Source organism: Desmodus rotundus, chromosome 7 (genome assembly GCF_022682495.2).
Source record: "Desmodus rotundus isolate HL8 chromosome 7, HLdesRot8A.1, whole genome shotgun sequence".
NCBI classification, from domain to species: domain Eukaryota; kingdom Metazoa; phylum Chordata; class Mammalia; order Chiroptera; family Phyllostomidae; genus Desmodus; species Desmodus rotundus.
This window is the reverse complement of record NC_071393.1, coordinates 37,359,744-37,371,842: the sequence shown is the minus strand read 5'-3', so window position 1 is coordinate 37,371,842 and position 12,099 is coordinate 37,359,744. Positions and strand designations below refer to the sequence as shown.

At 38.4% G+C, this 12,099-nt stretch overlaps 1 protein-coding gene across 14 annotated transcripts in view; it reads right to left on the bottom strand.

Annotated features, from left to right (window-relative positions):
- The window catches only part of MYO9A (myosin IXA), a 277,361-nt gene that overhangs the window by 242,652 nt on the left and 22,610 nt on the right, over positions 1-12,099 (bottom strand). The window lies entirely within an intron of this gene.

The window sequence follows — 12,099 nt, the reverse complement described above, 5'->3', positions numbered from 1 at the left end:
CAACATTTTATTTCATTTATAGCTTGAAGAAAAATATCTCATCTTTATTGAGCAGATAATTAGACACTGTGCTGCGTACGTTATACTACCTCATTTAATAAGAAATGTGTGCTATTATCCTCATTCACAGATGAAGAAACCAATTCCAGAAAGGTCGTATGATGATTCCAAGAAAATATAACCAGTATGTGGATGATCTGGGGTTAGGAACCAGATCCCAAATTCTTAGCCAACACACTACACCCATCACAAATGAGAAACGTGACAACAGTTAAAATGAACAGCAACAAACACTCATATAGCATTTACTATGTGCTTACATCACTTTAAGTCTCATAAAAACCCTAATTAAATGTATACTATTATCATCCCCATTTTATAAATCAAGAAACTGAAGCACATGGAGGCTGGCACTTGTCTAAGGTCACAGGCCAGTAAATGTCACAGCTAGGACACTTCTAGGTCTAGCCCTAGATTTTGGGTTCTTAACCACCATTTACTTTGCCTTTTATAAACTGCCTTATATTACATTTTATAAGGTAAATGTCATATTCCCTATGAAATCAAAAGCTTTTAGAGAGTAAAGATCAAGTCTGACCCCACTCTACCTCACATTAGGTTTTTCTCTAGCATGAGGACTGGTGAGTAATAAAGGAGACCAGGAAGTACACTGCGGCCCTAAGAAAGGCTTCTATGCAATAGGAATGCAATGCTTCTATGCAATGTTTGAGCTTTGCCTTGCCACTAAACTCCAAAATTGCATATCTAATTGCTTAGTGATTATTCGCTGGTCTCCCCTACCAGTCTACAGCTTTTTGATGGCAGTTTCTTTGTCTTTCTATCTGCTACACAATGTCTATACCTAGTAAAAACTCAAAAAATATTTGCTGAACACCCTGGACAGTGTGGGTCAGTTGGTTGAAGTGTCATCATGTAGACCAAAAGGTTGCAGATTCAATTCCTGGTCAGGGCACATACCCGGGTTGTGAGTTCAATCCCCAGTAAGGGCACATACCAGAAGGCAACTAATCTTCTGGTATGTGCCCTTACTGGGGATTGAACTCACAACCCGGGTATCTCACATGTCTGTCTGTCTCCACCCCGCCCCCCAGAGCAATGTCCTCAGGTGAGGATAAAAAAGAAAAAAATGTTTGCTGAATAAGTATGTGAAACCCTTAGTACTAAGGGCTGTACCTCAGAGTCCCTACTGTCAATGGAATCAATAATAGAAAAGGGATTCATAAGCAATCATGTAGCTTGTCGTGAGCCACTTACCAGGCTGCTGAAGTAGACAGGAGAGCATGAAAAGTGACAGACAGTGGTGACATACAGCACACTCAGCAGTAAGTTTGGAAAAAGAGACACCTTTCTTAATTTACTTATTCATAAATTTTTGCTCCTTCAGTTTTTTCAAGCTACCTTTCATTTGAGCATCTCTTCCTTTGATTTTCAGTAAGAATAAAAGATTAGGGAAGTTCATCTATGGGTTGCTCTCTTTACGAGCTCCATAAATGCGCATTTTGGAGGTCTTGTTGACAAGACAGATACGTAATGACTATAAAGTGTCCATCAAAATGCTGTGAGATTCAACAGCACTTTCCATATTCTTAAACCCTAGGAGTATCTTTCACTCTACTACTTTGCCCAGGGAACACACGCTCCCACAATGTGACACATTTCAGGTACTTAGTGGCTTTTCAGATATGCACACTCTTAATCACCTGAACGGTTTCACAGGCACACTTGAAACTCAGATTTGAATCCCCCACGTGAATGACTCTGAGGGGCTTTCAGAGTCATGAGAGCAGCAGATCCTTTTAACAGGCCGCCTGTCTTGTCCACTGTGGGAGAAGTCCCACACTCTCTAGTCTTTGTCCCTACTACACTTTTTTATCTGTGCCGCCTTTCTGCCCCTTGAACAATGATTCTAATGTTCCTCTTATTAACTGTTGTTGCTCAATTCCTTCAATACAGAGATCTTAACCAACATTCCAAAACTTTTCAACAGTTAAGCATTCTAAGAACAAAAAAATACCACAGAAACAAAGGAACAAAGTACTTTTGGATATCCATAAGTTCTCTTTCTGTAAAGAACCAGGCAGTAAGTATTTTAGGCTTTGTGGGTCACATAAGGCCTCAGTCACATATTCAGAGGTTTTTTGTGCGTGTTTTCTTTTACTCTTTAAAATGTTTAAAAAATCTAAAAGCCATTTTTAGCTCCCAGACAGTACAAACACAGGCCACCTGCCAGAGTTGGCCTGTGGGAGGCGGCTCGTCTATCATTATACTAGAGGGCTTAGGTATGCTTATTTTAGTTATCAGTAACACTCAGAGAAGCCTCTGGGAGGCAGCGAGAAGCCTATGCAACCTGGAGGAGCAAACTGCTAACGTATGGGTAAAATACTTCAAGCTAAGAGGAGGAAGTCGTACAAAAAGACAAAATAAGAAAGAAACAGGAGGTTAGTGTGTCTGAAGCAAAGTATTCAAAGAGGGATATGGTAAAATGAGAGAGAGGAAGGGGTTAGAATGTGTGCTACCTTATAATCTGGGATTTCATTCTAAAGGTAACAGAAAGACTCTGGGCATTTTGTTTTGCTTTGGGATACAGGGAGTCATATGACCTGATTTATATTTTTAAGATATTACTCCAATTGCTTGAAAGAGAATGGATTAGAGGGAGGAGTAGAAGCAGGAAGACCAATCAGGGGGTTGCTGCAGTGGTCCAGGCAAAGACGATGGATGTTGGACAGAGCAGTGGCAATGGAGACAGAAAGAAGTGGACAGATTTAGTGTGTATTCTGAACTCACTGAAACAGTCTAGTAAACGTATTCCATACAGCCGACTCAGATTACATGTATAAACAAACACAACACCTAGGCTCATTCCACTAAAAGCAACTGGGTAAATAGTGATTCTATTTACTAATACAGGGAAGAGAAAAAACAGGTTTGTTTATGTTAATTTGTAGGTGGTGTTTTTGCTATTGATTGGGAGGGAGAAGGAAATATGACTTAGTATGCCTTTAATCATAGTAAGTCTAAAATTCCTACAGAACATGCAAATACAAATGTCATGTAAACAGTTGGATATACAGGCTGAAAACCAAATGAGGAAAAGGCTAGAGATAATGTACATCTGGTAATCATCCACTTGGGGTTGGCATTTTAAGCAATCAGACTAGATGAACTCACAGAGACCGTACATAGAACTAGGACCAAGCCCTGTGTGTTGCCAATATTTAGTGGTCTGGGAGAGAAAGAAAGGAGAGTCAAAAATAGAGCAGCTAATGACTTAGAAGCATATAGTAGTAAGAGTGGTAGTAGTAGTAATAGCAATAATGGTTAACCCTTAGAATACTTATTATATGCCAAACTGTTCATTTAAGTCATTAAATCTCAGAACAACTTTGGAAGGTAAGCACTATTATCACCACTTTCAAATGAAACTGAAGAAGAGGATAAACCACCTAAAGGGTCATGAAAGAGAAGTATTTTAAGAAGTGGCAAGTGTAGTCAGATAAAGATACAGAAAAGACCTATAGATTTTTAACTATGGAAATCATATGTGACCATTTCTGTGCTTGATTTATGATTGTAGCTGACTGACTTCAGGCATGTACTTCAATGTCCTCATGGGGTTAGTATGAGAGATAAATAAGTTAACATATAAAAAGAATGTAAAACAGTATCTGGCACACAGTAAGCAGCCCACTACATGTTGGCAAGTTTTATTAATATAATAATAACAATAACAATAATAGTAATAATAGAGTATTCCATTACTTACCTACGATCAGATACCTTACCTTTCCTATTATAAATCAGTCATGGTTAGTAATCTATTTTCATAGTATTATCCTCTAATAATATGAATATTTGCAGAAATATAGCAAACCATTTGTTCCCACTAAGACACTGCTATTACCCATCAAGTGTGACCAAACATTATTTACTAAATTTAAAATAATCCACCCTGCTCCGGTGTGGCTCAGTGGATTGAGTGCCGGCCTGCAAACCAAAAGGTCACTGGTTTGATTCCCCATCAGGGCACATGCCTGTGTTGCAGCCAGGTTCCCGATTGGGGGCATGCAAGAGGCAATAAATTGATGAATCTCTCACATCGATGTTTCTCTCCCTTTCTTCCCTCCCTTTCCATCTCTCCAAAATAAATAAATAAAATCATAAAATCTTTTTTTTTAAAGTCCAAGTATTTACCTCTAAATATCATAATACCTATACCAAGACCAACAGCTTGCAACACTTGCTTCAAAGACTTAAAGATCACTTAAGTGGCTACTGTAACTAAGATGAATCAAAAAGTGTACCTATCTTACCCATCTCAAGCAACTACCAATGCAATTATCAAGGCCAATGAAACATCGTAACACCATAGCCAAGGAATTCATTAGGCAACAGCAACTAGATCTAGGCATCCCCCCGTCCTAATAAATTATTCATACAGCCAACCTATCACATTTGTTCACATCTCAAGGGAATCTAAATTAAAATATCAGTAACAGTCTCATAAGAACAGAAGAAATTTAGAGTAGGAAGGCCACACTCTGATTAAAACAAAAAGCTACATAAACTACAGCTGGGATTAGCTGTTTAGCAGTGGTTCACCCTGGCAATGATTTTATAGCAAAAGCCCCCATCAGAGTTAAAAAATAAATAAATAAATAATTTTTAAAAAACACCAAAAAACAGTAACCAAGTATTTGGATCACTTTGACAGATGGGATTAAGGTGACTGCTAACAAAAAGTGACCAACAGGAAATGCCAACAATGACAAATACTATGTAAATTTGGTACTACAGACTGCTTAAATTAAAAGACTATCCACAAAGTTATGAAAAAACATAGCTAAAGCAGAAGTGGCTGTATGACCTAGGACAGGTTATTTAACTTTCAATACTGGCACTTAACCATGGTCTAGTGCAGGGGGTCAGCCAACTTTTTCTGTACTGGGCCAGACAGTAAATATGTTAGACTCTGCAGGTCATATGGGCTCTTCCCCAACTGCTGGACTCAGCCCTTGTAATAGAAAAAGAGCGATTAACAAAAACCTATCCTCACACCACCTGCCTTTTACTCATAAAAGCTAAAATCCAGAAAAAAAAAAGATTGACGGATAATTAAATTTGACTAAGCATTCCTGTGCTATAATAAAAAGTAATCATACTATAATTTACAAGAGGAGTCCCAAAAAAACAGAATTCACTCATAAAAAATTGTGTATTTATTCTTACATGTTTAAACTTTGGTCATGTTCAAAGTACTCTCCATTTGATGCGACACACCTATCAAGATGTTTTTTCCACTGCTCAAAACAGTTTTTGAACACGTCCATTTTGATGCCTTGTAGTGCTTCTGTTGTTTTTTTTCCCCACCTCTTCCACATCATCAAAATGTTTCCCTTTGAGGACTTTTTTCATCCAGGGGGAACAAAAAAAATTGTTCAGGGTGAGACTGGGTGAATAAGGAGGGTGGGGCATAGGGTCCACACCATTTTTGGTCAAAAACTACTGAACATTCAGCACAGTGTGGGCAGGTGCACTCATAAATCACCCAACATGAAATGGGAAAATGCGTTGAAAGAGTATACCCATGGCTGCTTTGGTTCAGTGGATTGAGAGCCAGCCTGTGAACCAAAGGGTCACTGGTGACTCCCAGTCTAAGGCACATGTCTGGGTTGTATGCCAGGTCCCCAGTAGGGGGCACGCAAGAAGCAACCACACATTGATGTTTCTCTCCCTCTCTTTCTCCCACCCTTCCCTTCTATCTAAAAATAAATAAATAAAATTTTTTTTAAATGTCTTCAAAAAAAATTCACTGAAGCCAAATGCAGCCTCTCACAACACCAGCTGGTACACTGATACAGATGGGTTCCTAGAACTCACCTAGTGGGGGCAGCCTATACTACAAGGAGCCCACCTTCCAGAAGATAATTCCGTTGTTTTTATTAGGAGGGGGACCCCCTAATATATCACCTTCACTGGAAATGGGAAGGAAAGCAAAGTTTAAATCAATTGAGCATGCCAGCAAATCTGTTAAGGCTATTAAAGAATTCACAGAACACCAACCACCTTTTCAATCTATACAAATAAAGAAACTAATACAGTTTTAAACTAATCTTTTAAATATTTTATTTATTTATTTTTAGACAGAGGAGAAGTGAGGGAGAAAGAGAGGGAACAAAGCATCAGCGTGAAGTTGCCTCTCCCGCATCCCCCACTGGGGACCTGGCCAGCAATCCAGGAATGTGCCCTGATTGGGAATCGAACCAGTGCCCCTTTGGTTCACAAGCCAGCACTTAATCCACTGAGCCACACCAGCCAGGGCAACAATTTTTAACTAATTTTTAACTCAACTAATAAAATAATGTCACGTTGAGGATTTTCCTTCCAATTAGACTATAGAAGGTCACAAGAGTCACTCCACTATAAAAACAAGAAAAACCTGGACAAAATACAAAATCAATTTTTAACCCACTAGAGAGCTGAGAACACAAGTCTAAATAAACTCAAATCCACAGAAGGACACACTCTCTCTAGGTAGAGTGACCACTTTCAATTCTAAGGCCATTGTGAGCAAAGGGTTAAAACAACTCTATCACCCAATATGATGTTTAGACTAAAATCCAGAGGAGTTCCAGAAGTAAAGCTAATCAATACAATCTAAAACTTCTTCCCTAGTCAAATGTCATAGAGTTTGCATCAGTGCACATATCTAGGGGCAGACCAGGGCAGCAAGGTGGGGTCCTCTGGAGAGTGAAAAACCAAGAATTCTCTGTGATCCAGCTGCACTTAAATCCCAAGCTCCATTGTAGAGTGGAGACTAAATCAATACTCAAAACACAGGAAACCAAAATTAACTATAGCTGTAACCCAGGCCAGTTATGCTTTCATTCCATATTGTAAAGAAACATTAGCCTCTAACCCTTTTGTCCAAAAAGTCAGCATGTCTTTTTACAGGAGGAAGCAGTAATAAATTTCATTCTCACTGTTCTTATATATATATAATAAAAATTATAAGATATTTGAAGAATCATAAAAATGTGACCAGTAGGCAAGAGAAAAAAGTCAAAATAAAGCCAACACATGACCCAGATGTGGGAATTAGTGAGGACTTCATAAAATCTTATTAAAAAATTTTTGAGGAAAATATGGATTTAATATGCAGGGTCTAGTAGAAGTAACGCCTGCTTGAGTGTGGTTGGTAAGGTAGTAGTAATATGGGTGTAATAATTTATAGTTTTAATTTGAACATTTCACCTAAAATGTTGTACGGTTTGCTTGAGTATGATATTGTTGTGTTACAGAGTTACATGCTGATGATTTTGTAGTAAAAGATTTTGTAAAAAGACTGCCAGCCAAGATGGAGGCATAGGTAGACACCCAGCCTCCTTGCACAACCAAGAGGACAGCAAATTTAAAAACAAAAAACAACCAGAACTGACAGAAAATCGAACTTTCAACCAACAACCAAGGAGTTGCCCGACTCCTTAGAAGCCCAACAACCAAGGAGTTAAAGAAGAAACATTCATCCACACAGGTAGGAGGGACAGAGACAGGCAGCTGGAGGGACAGGACTCTCGGCAAGGTGGTGGCTGGAGGACCCGGGCGGGCAAGAGGGCGGCTGGCCGGCAAGGAGCAGCTAGCAGATCCCGAGAGGCAGTGGCTGGCAGATCCAGAGGTCCCACATTCACGCGCGGATACGCCGGGAGGAACAACTTGGGAGCGAGACAGACCGTGCAACCCAGGGCTCCAGCCTCAAGCCTCTGACTGAAAACACCTCTGGGGGTTGAGGGAGCGGGAGAAACTCCCAGCCTCACAAGGGAGTTCGTTGGAGACCCACAGGGGCCTAGAACATACACAAACCCACCCACCCAGGAATCAGCACCAGAAAGGCCAAATTTGCTTGTGGGTAGCAGGGGAAGTGACTGAAAACCAGCAGAAAGCAGAGCAAGCGGTATCGTTCCCTCTAGGACCCTCCCCCACATAGTGTGCCACAATGCAGCCACGTGGGTGGCCCCGCCCTGTGAACACCTAAGGCTCTGCCCCTTACTACGCGACAGGTGTGTGGAGACAAGGAAAATGGCCCACGTGAAAGAACAGATCAAAGCTTCAGAAAAAATATAACCAAGTGACGAAGAGATAGCCAACCTATCAGAGGCAGAGTTCAAAACACTGGTTATCAGGACACTCACAGAAATGGTTGAATATGGTCACAGATTAGAGGAAAAAATAAAGGCTCTGAAAAGTAAAATGAAGGCTATGCTAAGTGAAATAAAGGAAAATGTACAGGGAACCAACAGTGAAGGGAAAGAAACCGGAACTCAAATCAATGATTTGGAGCAGAAGGAAGAAATAAACATTCAACCAAAACAGAATGAAGAAACAAGAATTCAAAAAAATGAGGAGAGGTTTAGGAACCTCCAGGACAACTTTAAACATTCCAGCATCCGAATCATAGGGGTGCCAGAAGGAGAAGAGGAAGAGCAAGAAATTGAAAATTTATTTGAAAACATAATGAAGGAGAACTTCCCCAATCTGGCAAAGGAAATACACTTCCAGGAAGTCCAGGAAGCTCAGAAAGTCCCAAAGAAGTTGGACCCAAGGAAGCACACACCAAGGCACATCATGATTACATTACCCAAGATTAAAGATCAGGAGAGAATCTGAAAAGCAGCAAGAGGAAAGGAGACAGTTACCTACAAAGGAGTTCCCATTAGACTGTCAGCTGATTTCTCAAAAGTAACTTTGCAGACAAAAAGGGGCTGGAAAGAAGTATTTGAAGTCATGAAAGGCAAGGACCTACATCCAAGATGACTCTACCCAACAAAGCTATCATTTCGAATGGAAGGGCAGATAAAATGCTTCCCAGATAAGGTCAAGTTAAAGGAGTTCATCATCACCAAGCCCTTATTATAAGAAATATTAAAGGGACTTATCTAAGAAAAAGATGATAAAAAATATGAACAGTAAAATGACAAAAAAATCACAGCTATTAACAACTGAACCTAAAAAAACAAAAACTAAGCAAACAACTAGAACAGAAACAGAATCACAGAAATGGAGATCACATGGAAGGTTATCAGCAGGAGAGTGGGAGGGGGAGAGAAGGGGGAAAGGTACAGGGAATAAGAAACATAAATGGTAGGTAGAAAATAGACAGGGGGAGGTTAAGAATAGTATAGGAAATGTAGAATCCAAAGAACTTATATGTATGACCCATGGACATGAACTAAAGAGGGGGAATGCTTTTAGGAGGGGGGTGTGCAGGGCAAAGGGGAATAAAGGGGGGAAATGGGACAACTGTAATAGCATAATTAATAAAATATTTTTTAAAAAAATTTTTAAGATTTTGTCAAGAAAAAAAAAGGGGGCTATGAGGGAGTTATTTGTGCCAGACCCTGTATTTTTGTCAGAGAAATGGAAACTCTCAGAAAAAGAACCAAATGGAAATTCTCAAACTAAAAATTACGGTATCTGAAATTTAAAAGTTTACTGCATAAACTTGACACACAAGATACAGAAAACAGCAATGGATTCAAGTGATCAATAGAAATTATCTAAACTAAAGCACAGAGAAAAAAATTAAACAAAAAAGTTCGGGATTAGAGTCAGAGACCTGTGTGAAGCATATCAAAGAATCTAGAAAGAAATGAAAAATAAAATGGAACAGAATATCTGAAGAGATATTAGCATAATTTTCCAAATTTTATGTAAATATAAATACACAGATCAAAAAAAATCAGTAAACCATGAACAAAATAAATACAATGAAAAAAACTGCACCTAGGTACATCAGAGTAATACTACTTAAAATAAAGAATAAGTAAAAATATTTATTTTATTTATTTATTTAGAGAGAGGGGAAGGAGGGAAACACAGATGTGTGTGAGACATCAATCAGATGCCTCTTGCACGCCCCCAACTGGGGGCCTGGCCCGCAACCCAGGCAGGTGCCCTGACCAGGAATTGAATCGTCGACCTTTTGGTTCACAGGTCGGTGCTCAATCCACTGAGCCACACCAGCCAGGGCAAAAAATAAGTAGAAAATCTTAAAAGTATCCAAAGAGAAAGGACACATTACTTTCAGGGTAACAAAAATGACAGCTGACTTTCATGAAGAACAACAGAAGCTAAAAGACAATACAGTCGATATTTTATTTTCTGAAAGAAAAAAAAAACATCTCCAACCTAGAATTATAAACCTTGCAGAGGTAGGCAAAGGGGGTAGGTGGGGATAGAGACATCTGTAAGAGTGTCAACAATAAAGGAAAAAAACCTTGCAAAAATATTCTTTAACATGAAGGTTAAAATAAAAAATATTATCCGACAAACACACTGACAGAACTCATCACCAGCAGATACACAATATAAGAAATACTAAAGGAATTTCTTCAGGCTGAAATTCAATGTCAAATGGAAGTCTGCATCTGCAGGAGAAACTGAACAGTACCACAAAATACTGGGAACAAGAAGGACATGTCCACTCACCACATCTCAATACCGTACAAGAGGAACAGCCAGTGCCATGAAGGAAGAGAAAACTGAATGTATAACAATTGGGAAGGAAGGATTAAAACTATCTTATTTTCAGAAATATGACCTTAAACAAAGAAACAGGCAAACTACAAAGCACAAGGTTAGCATACACAAATCAGTAAATTCTAACTACTACTAACATGACATAATTTGAAAAATGAAATTTTAAAAACATACCATCCAAATAGAATCAAATCACAAACACAGCAATAAAGTTAGCAAAAAAAAATGTGAAATACTCCTAAACTGAAAACTACAAAACTTTGCGGAATCTCAATAAATATAGACATATACCATGTTCAAGAATAGGAAGACTCAGTATTAAGATGCAAACTTTCCCCAAGTTCTTCTACATAGTCAACACACTCCTAATTAAAATTACTGCAAGTTATTTTGTGGATAATAACATACAGATTATAAAGTTTATTTGGAAGGCAAAAGATCCAGAATAGGGAACATAAATTGAAGAAGAAGAACAAGATTGGAGAACCAAACTATAGAACTTTAAGACTTATTATAAAGCCACAATCAAGATAGCTGGTATTGCCAAAAGGATAGACAAACAGATCAACAGAACAGAAAAGAAAGCCCAAAAGAAGACCCGTACAAATAGAGGCACCCAATCTTTGACAAAGGAGCAAAGGAAATTTCCATGGAGAAGGGACAGTCTTTTCAACAAATGGTGCTGGAACAATTGAACATATACACGGAAAAAAAATAATACACAAACACGCACACGTATACCTTACACGTCTCACAAAAATTATTTCAAAATGAATCACAGACCTAAATGGAAAACAAAAACTATAAAACTCCTAGAACACAGAACAAGGGAAAATCTAGACAACTTTGGGTTTGGTAATAAATTTTTAAATACACAACTAAAAGTAAAAGCCAAGAAAAAAAATTTACTTGTATTTCATTAAAATCAAATTCTGCTCTGAAAAACACACTTAATAAAATGAAAGACAAGCCAGACTGGAAGAATATCTTTACAAAACATATCTGAATTAGGATTAGTATTAAAAATATAAAAAGTACTCTTTAAAACCTAACAAGGAAACAAACAACCCAATTAAAATGGGCAAAATGAGAAAAAAGGTCTGGACGCCTCACCAAAGAAGATATACAGATGGCAAATAGGCATATGAAAAGATGCTCAATATTATGTCATTAGAGAGTTGAAAATTAAAACAGTGAGATGTTACTACACAGCTATAAATCCAAAACAGTATCAACACCAAATGCTGGTAAAGATCTAAAGCAACAGGAAATCTCATTCGCTGCCGGTGGAAATGCAAAATAAACCACTTTGGAAGACAATCTGGCAGTTTTTTTACGAAACTAAACACAATCCAGCAATCTTACTCCTTGATATTTACCCACATGAGTTGAAAACTTGTAACCACACAAAAATCTGTACACCAATGTTCACAGCAGCTTTATTCATAACTGCCAGAACTTGGAAGCAACCAAGGTGTTCTTCAAAAGGTGAATGGATAAACAAGCTACAAGTATATTGTATTATATACTGTATGGATATTA